At 43.2% G+C, this 9042-nt stretch overlaps 1 long non-coding RNA gene across 1 annotated transcript; it reads right to left on the minus strand.

The window, feature by feature from the left end:
- Positions 1 to 3425: 3425 nt before the first annotated feature.
- Positions 3426 to 6189, minus strand: LOC310832742. The gene is made up of 3 exons (XR_014558393.1): positions 5602 to 6189; positions 4011 to 5183; positions 3426 to 3651 (listed from the first exon to the last, which is right to left on the minus strand). It is a non-coding gene; the product is annotated as an uncharacterized lncRNA (long non-coding RNA).
- Between the last annotated feature and the right edge of the window lie 2853 nt (positions 6190 to 9042).

Below are 9042 nucleotides of genomic sequence, written 5' to 3' on the forward strand. Positions count from 1 at the left end.
TACGTCATCCACATTGTTTCCCCCTCCATTTTTTCCCCTCCCCCCCTAAACAGAAAAGCCAAACCCGCCCCCCGCCCCCGACTTCCCTCAGCTCCTTTCTCTGGTTTCTCAACACATCTTCCTGTCTGCATATTGAGAATTCATATTTTTACCACACTCTTTAAGATATTTTATTTAATTATCCCACTCTAGTGAACAATTGATCTGTATTATCTCTCATTCTTCCTGTCATCCTTGCTAATTCTGTGTATTCTAATAATTTTGTCTGCCTCTGTTTTGAATTTTATTGTGTCATAATCTTCCTTAGTGGGTTGTGGAAACCTCTATTCTGAAAAATGCTTTTTGTATGGTAGTAGGCACTGGAGATGAGTTTATGGGATCAAAGGGGCAGTGGCAAGGAAAAGTTTGGGAATCACTAGAGTAAAACGTGAGGCAGAAGACCTGGTTTCCAGACACACACACTTTACAGAGGATTTTAAACAGCACTATATTCCAAAGCTCTGCTCAGGTAGATTTTCCCCACCCAGAACAGCCATCAGTGTTCCTAAACAGGAACTTCCACTCAGTCCCTTCTAGAATGTTACTTTCCCTCAGGGAATCAAAACTGAGTTGCCCTGCCAGATAGTCCAAGCCCCAACTGCCCACAACTGGCAGTTAATCCCTGTCCCCTGAGAGTCAACTCCTGATCTGGCAGTTAAACTGCCAGTTTCAAATTTAAACTGCCCTCTCTCTCCCCCCAGATTGGCTGATAGCCCAAGCAACTCTCACTGGCTGTCAGGTCACCAGGAGGCAGGCCCAGGGCTTGTCCATCACAACATCCTGTTGGGAAGAGCTCTCCTTCCTTTTTCTCTTTTTTCTCTAAAGCTTTTTGTTTATAGTAAAAACTCAGAGAGAAACATGAACCACTAGGGGAGATACATGAAGGAGAGGATACATACACTCTGGGGAGAGGGGGCTGCACTTCCCCGGGGTTTGGTTTCCTTGTAATGAAGGTCAACAGAGACTGTGGTGCCTTTAGGGTATGGGGTTTTATTTCCACATATGCACAGCCTGAGGATAGGATGGAGGGGCTCAAGATCTTGTTTCCCCAATAGGGTTCCAGGGATGCTCCAAGTCACAGCTTTGGGTTCAGCAAAGTGAGACACGTTGTTGTAAACAAAAATTGCCCTTTTTCCCTTATGAGGTATCCAAGAGCCCATATAGAGTCCTTACATAGGTTCCCTATTGGTAGGAGAAAATAACATAGGCCAACCAGAGAATATTGAGAAGCAAAGCAGCTAGTAAGCTTGATCTTTATTAATCTGTTGCAACAGGGTGCTCCCCTCACCCGCAGGAGAGGAGGAGGAACCCAGAACAATGGCACGCAAGGCCTTATAAAGACTTTTGAAATTGCCACCCTGTAGATCAAGACCACCCCCAGAAACATCACAGAAGGGGTGTAACCTAAGACCGCCCCTCAGATACATCATACCTACATCACAGAAAAGGCGGTCTTAAAACAGAATTTTGAATGTTGTTTTTCTCATGTCTGGCATGTTACTTGATTGGATCAGCCTGGGGAGCCTGGCCAGTCTTTTGTAATGATAAATACTTAGTTCCTGGGCCATGTCACAGGCTCACACCCTTTTTATATCTTAAATGTGCCCTTGAGATAGGATTTGTGAGAAAAGAGACAATGGGGAGGTTTCCCACTTCGACCTTACAGAGAAAACATTTGCTCAGTTTAGGAATCAAAATGGTTCCAGGTCGGACTTCCTGTGCTGATCTATGTACGTGCTTGGTTGGTACGCTTAGGAACATTACCATATATCTAAGACCTCAAAATTCCTATCACAATATCAACAACACCTCAATCCCTTCCATATGTACCGCATTAGGAAGAGTTTGGGCATCACGTGACAGGACAGAGTCTCCAACAAAGATGGCGACCGGGGCTTCTGGTTAAGATGGTGACAGGCCAAGCAGCCAGCTCCAGAGCTCCACAGATTTTAATCGAGATTTAATTGATTAATTAATTAATTAATTTTTAACTTGTTTTAAACCAAGTATTTTATTAGCTATCAACTGTTCTTTTAACCTGGAAGCTGGAGCGCAGAAGAATGAGGAGCTGAGATAAGCAATAAACCTGGAGCTTATCTGTTCTGTCAGCATCCCATTTATCAAGTGGAAGCATGGAAGATGGCTGAATTCGACACTGTAACTATTGAGATTTTAACACGCTGGCTTCGTCATGTCTACAGAATGGAAGATAGCAGGACCTCCAAGGGCGTGCTCTATGGGGAACTGGCTTCAGGCACTGAGCCTGGTGGCAGACCAGCTCCTTGTTACAAAGATGTCTGCACGTGCAACATGAAGGTTGGCAATATCAACATCATGTAGGAATCCCTTGCAGATGACAGCAGTGCCTGGAGACAGGCAGTAAAGTTGTGTATCTGTAGCAGCGACCACTGGTGAGAAGAAACGCTGTGGTGCAGCAGCACAACTGGATGCCTTCGTCTGCCCAGCTGCAACAAAACATGTCTCTCCCATATTGGTCCCTACAGCTACAGCCTGCACTGTAGTTCCAGGTGCCAGCAACAATAACAACCTAGCTCACTCTTCTAGTTTCGGATGAAAGTACTTAACAGCCTAGCTAAGACCATTATCTTACAAAGAAACTTGCCTCATCAGATCAGCAGCCTCTTCTACTACCTCGCCTGGATACAGGTTCACATGCCTGGAAGGGACCCACAGATATCATCCAGACTGACCCCCTTCAAATCTATAACAATATAAAATGATACAGAAATGATGGGAGGCACATCTTTAAAGTAGTTACAATGTTACAAATATTATGCCTGAATGTATCCTTTCAACTTGACAGCTCAGGGAAGATACCTAGCTTTATAAATTCATATAAAATTAGTAGTTTGACCTATTCTCTTCATTCCAACGCCATTTTGGCCTTAGAGGAAAGGACTCCTTCACCTTTCTCTCCCGCCATAATCCCTCAAGCCCCCACCCAGGGAAGTGCCCTGGGGTGACAATTGCTGAGCAATTAGTTTCCAAAAGCCCATCACCGTACTTGCCCCCAGGGTATGGATGTGCAAAGGGAGCTCTATTGTCCTTTGATGGTTGGGTACCAACATGAGTTTGACCAAGCTGCAGGAGGCAATGGAAAACAGGAGTGCCTGGCGTGCTCCGGTCCATGGGGGTCACGAAGAGTCAGACAAGTTTAAACGACTAAACAACAACAACAACTTGAGAGGTGTCTGGACATGTTTTGCCTATACTAATCTTGTTAAACCATGTCTACCCCTCCCCTTTTATGACATGTCAGTGATGTATCAGTATCAGTGATGCTGTACAAACTGTAGGATGATGTATCAGTGATGCTGTACAACAAGGATGTATCAGTGATGCTGTACAACAAAAAGGATGATGTATCAGTGATGGTGTACAAACTGTATTCTGGGCCATGGTGGTGTTAATGGAGAAATCTGAGGGCTCCCTTAGACCAAAAGCAAGGACACCAGCCAGGAATACCAGATCAAAACAGTAGCCAGTAGGCTTTATCTTTATTGAAGACTGTCGAGACAGGACTCCCACCTGCCACCAAGTGAAACAAGATGGAAGCCCCGTACAAAAGAGAACCCAAACTTTTATTAGCTGCTAATCCCCATGTTAAAAGGGACGTGGGTGGCGCTGTGGGTTAAACCACAGAGCCTAGGACTTGCCAATCAGAAGGTTGGCGGTTCGAATCCCCGCAACCAGATGAGCTCCCATTGCTCAGTCCCTGCTCCTGCCAACCCAGCAGTTTGAAAGCACATCAAAGTGCAAGTAGATAAATAGGTACCGCTCCGGCGGGAAGGTAAACAGCGTTTCCGTGTGCTGCTGTGGTTCGCCAGAAGCTGCTTAATCATGCTGGCCACATGACCCGGAAGCTGTACGCTGGCTCCCTCAGCCAATAAAGAGAGATGAATTCCACAACCCCAGAGTCGGACAGTGGTCAGGGGTCCCTTTACCTTTACCTAATCCCCATGTTACACCCCCCCAAACTACATCACTAATACATCATGGTTACATCATTAAAGGGGAGGTCTGGTAGCAGTAATCTGAGCATCGTGGACCCTGCCCCATGCCTCCCCTTGCCCTTCACCAAACACCCATCAAGTGAAACAAAAGAGATATTTGCATTTCTCTGTTTCCCAGTCAAGTGAATCACACCCTTTTGTCTTCATCTGGATTTGTTATTTCTGGAATGGCTACCTGTCTGGCACTCAGGTATCGGGATGCCAGGGATTATCACTCAGGCAGAGGGGCTGCTGAGTAGCTGAGCTCACATGTCTATATGAATTTCTTAAGTTTTCCCAGTGAGCCAATAAATAGATACATTTATCAGTGAGTTGTTACATTTGGTATTGTGCAGCAGAGGCCCTTTGAATAGATAGGAAGAAATTGTGATGAAGTGTTTTGTGGGGACAAATCACAAAAGTCACAAAAGTGATTGTGCTGATTTCGGTAGTGGGGTGCATGTGCATGATATTGTTGTAAGAGGGTCAGGGTCAGAAAGGGGAATAAAGGGAAACGACCATACCAATATCAAAAGTATAGAATTCTGCCTTAAAAACCCTACAAGAAATAAACTGTGCCTTGGAGAATGCTTCATTTGAGAATGTATCATTTTTTGCAGTCTCATGTATCATTTTGCTCATTTTGCTGTGTCTTTTTCATTCACTTTAAGAATGTGTCTCTTTTCCATTGACTTAAAAAAAATGTATCTGAATGTATCCTTACTGAAATGTAATTTTCCATGAATGTATCTTTACTGAAATGTATTTTTCCTCAACATGCTGTACTATCCTATACTTTTCTGAATGTATCCAAATGTATTGAAGAATGTTCCTTAAATGTAACAATCACTTGTTTCAAATGTATTTGACCCAAATGTATTCGAAAGCTACTAAAAACACTCCCCACACCACACTGCCATCTACTGGGTCTGCAAATATTACCATGAATACACACAAATACCAGCTCAAAAATAAAGTAGTTTTATTTTCCAATAAGTATGCAAACATGAGATTATCACACCCGAATTGATAGCAATGCAGAACAGGATCTCATATTTACACTGAAGCCATTTCCTGAACATCCAGCCTCACGATCTGCATACTGATTATCAGCAGCTACGGAGGACTTTCCTGTAGATAAAGGGGGAAAAGAAATTAACCAGATCCAAGATAAATGAGAAGAAGCTCAACACATATTATTCCAGCCCTCCAGCAAAACTGACACCTCCCAAGATCTTACAACATCCTACTTAAAGGTAAAGATGAAGGGATCCCTGACCATTAGGTCCATTCATGACCGACTCTGGGGTTGCGGCGCTCATCTCACTTTATTGGCCCAGGGAGCCGGCATTTACCTTCCCACCGAAGCGGTACCTATTTATCTACTTGCACTTTGACGTGCTTTTGAACTGCTACGTTGGCAGAAACAGGGACCGAGCAACGGAGCTCACCCCGTCGTGGGGATTCTAACCGCCGATCATCTGATCGGCAAGTCCTAGGCTCTGTGGTTTAACCCACAGCACCACCCACCTCCCAACATCCTACTTACCTTATGTTAATCCCCTCTTCACCTTTGCTGTTATTGATCTGTACAGAAACCAAAAGTTATAAGAGTCAAGGCAGCTCTTTTGTTCGGTTGTTCTCACTCCGTTCTTGTTACGTGAGGGAGGACCCTGTTGCAACAGTTTTTGTTTTTCCTGTTCTTTCAGTAAAGATCAGACTTTGCTTTTCGCCAATCCTGGTGTTGTCTCTGTCATTTCCCAAGCAGTACAGAGCCTCTACAACCACGCTCCTTCCGAGGTCCCAGTCCTCCTTACGAGGCAAGGACCCCCTTGGAGAAGCAATTATTTATTTACCGTATTTCATTTTCTGCTGGGGGGCAACCCCCCAACCTATACATAAATTCCTGCAACAGTGGGAAGTTTTAAAAGTCAATGTTGCCCCACGCTCGGGGTTCTTACTGCTGTTTGAACCTGTTGCGCAACAAATATAGGGTCTACCGTAAGTCTACTGATTGCTGTTTTGCTCCAAATTACTTGGCTTGAACTTCCTTCTTTTACTGACTGCATGGACCCACAGGGGACTTGGACCCTGATGAGCCGGGCTGTTGAGTAGTCTCTCACCCCAGAATTTTTCCTTATCAAAAACAAGTGAATGAGTGGTAGGTAAAAAAAAAAACCAAAAGGTAGAAGAGCATAAATCCCAAGAACCAAAAAGACATGACGAGCCCAGGCCCAGAGGGAGAGTCCAAGAGGTCCAGCATTATTAAGATTTTACATGTATTTCCCAAAAATACCATATTTAACCGGAAGAACGGCTCCCAGGTGTTGCTTTTTAATATGTATAATAAATGTCCACCAGGTGGCAGCAAAGTGAGGCATCACCTCTAAGTACCTTAAGAGGATGTGTGAGTTTTTGGACGCTGCTTTTTTATTTTTTGGTACCATTTATTTAATGTAAGGACTGTGACGTTTTTCCATCCCTGAGTAGCGACCAGTCTAGCAGCAACCAGGAGAAAACCAATAGGGGTTTACAAAGGGAAGGGGATCATTGTAACTCCATGTGAAAATGGAGAAGGGGCAGAGTTTAGGGTCTAAGTCCAAAGGACGACCCAAGATGATCCTAATTTCTGTCAAAACCTGTCAGCAGAAAGCATTAATGTGGGTGAAAGAGCACCATAGGGTGCCAATAGGTGCCAACAGCCCCCCAGGCCTTTTGTTCTTGTGCCAGGTGTGTTGAATTTATTGAATGGATTTATGTTCCACCTTTCTCCCAAGTTGGGATTTGAGGTGGCTTCTAAAATTTAAAAACATTAGAAAATGCAAAGTAATTAAAAACAAAACTGGTTAAAAACAATAGTTAAAATACACCAGAAAATGTTTAGAACCAGCAATTAAAAATCCATATTGCCCTGTGGCCAGCATCGCCTGCACTTAGTTTCCAAAGGCCTGTCTGAACAGGAAGATCTTAGGCTGCCGGCAGAAAGAAAAGAGAGAGGGAGCCAGTCTGACCTCTCTCAGGCAGGAATTCCACAATATGGAATTTTTAAAGCATCCAGAATTTGAAAATATAGTGGTGGAGGGTGTGAGGGCACTTTAGGAGTGTTCCACATCATGCAAAAGCTTTAAGGTGCCTTGTCTGGAATGAGTAATGCCACAGGTTTAGGAATGACTGAATGCGCCCCCTTCACCTGGGTCCAGACAGTGTGTCACTCGCTGCTTGGCTAGTCTACTGCCACACCTCATTCTTTAAATAGCCTCCTACGGCAGCAGTCTTAATCTCTTGAGATTTTTGTACTTAAATATGATAAAGATCCAGGAATGTGTTTTCATTCTTGCTTGCCATTGGGTGGGGGCTGAAAAACAAGCAAACAGAGAAAACGCAAAGAACTTGGTTAGTCTGCAAAAAAAGGTAAAGGTAAAGGGCCCCTGACAGTTAAGTCCAGTCACAGACGACTCTGAGGTTTACAGGCTTTACAGGCCGAGGGAGCCGGCATTTGTCCGCAGATCGTAAATTAATGGGTTGCAGTTTTACTTAGAGTAAAGGAGATGATTAAGCCGAGTCTATTAATTTCAACAGGGTTTACTCTGCTCAGAACTTAGCTGAAGACAAGCATTTTAAAAATCAGTTTATGTTTGTCGTGTCCATTCATTTCCACGGATCTTACTCTGAGTATCAGTAACACCAGATTCAGCCCACTGGATGGTTGTGAAGATTATAGTTCAATAAGGTGCATAAAGAACTTTGAACACCTGGAAATGCTAAATATTGTTAAATAAATTGTTAACTTCTCAATGACTGCAAAAAATAACCTTTGATTTTAGATCCCTGATACCTTGTATATGCTTATATGAGCCTCTTTTCCAGGCTCAACACCCCCAACTCATTCTTGCTGCTGCTGCTGCTGCTGCTGCTGCTGCTGCTGCATCATCATCATCACACAATTGATTGATGTTAAGCTTGTGGTCTGCTATGACCCCTAGGTCCTTTTCACTGCTGTCAAGCCATACAGTTAGTTCCCTACCGTTACCTATGTGGAATGTGGCCAACTGCCGTCCAAACACATGTTCTTAAGTGGAATAACAGTTGGCTCTCCTTACTTCCTAGAAACATCTCGCAACAACACAGATGCCTCGGGAGCAGGACTTATTGTTGTTTCCAAAGGAATTCCTGCTCGGAGATTCTGCCAGGACGGTTTTGACATCAACAGGGGTTGTTGGCAGTCATGTAACCAGAGCAAACAAACAACAATCTGGATGGTTTCACACCTGCAAAACCGCAGTGGCGTGGATTGCTGTTCCACAAGACTTTCTCTTTTGTGGTATAATAATAATAATAATAATAATAATAATAATAATAATAATAAAAACACCGTAAAAAACTTAAAGTAAAAAAGTGCATACTCAAATTACCCATCCACTGTCATTTATCATTATCATTATTATTTACACTATTTTTTATTTCAATTCAAATAAGATACTGAAGACGTCAAAAGAAACAAAAAGCATTTCAATGGCTACTAGCCACAATGGTTCTTCTCTGCCTCCACAGCTGGAGGAAGCAATCCTTCAGAATACCAGTTGTTGGAAACTATATAAATGTAATTGAAATTGCCTTCTGAACTCCCTGCCCTTACATATGCGAAGGGTGCTGTCTCTATGGGCTCCCTCCGGAGGTTTTAAGCACAGGCTGGATGGCCATCTGTCACGGATGCTGCATTGCAGGGGGTTGGACTAGATGACCCTTCAAACTCTGCAATCCTATGATTCCATTGTCTTTTGACTCCTACAAAAGACCTTCCTTTTTCAACAAGCTTTTTAAGGGGACTTTTGTGAAATTTCACTCTGTATCTGAATGGGGTTGTGTGTGTATGAGAAATGGTTTTGTTTTGTTATGTGAAATCATATATATGTATATATGTATATATGTAATATATACCGTATGCATGAAATGGCTTAATGTTTATTAATATGTTAATATTATTAATACC

This window comes from Podarcis gaigeae, assembly GCF_964106915.1.
Source record: "Podarcis gaigeae genome assembly, chromosome: 15".
NCBI classification, from domain to species: Eukaryota; Metazoa; Chordata; class Lepidosauria; order Squamata; family Lacertidae; genus Podarcis; species Podarcis gaigeae.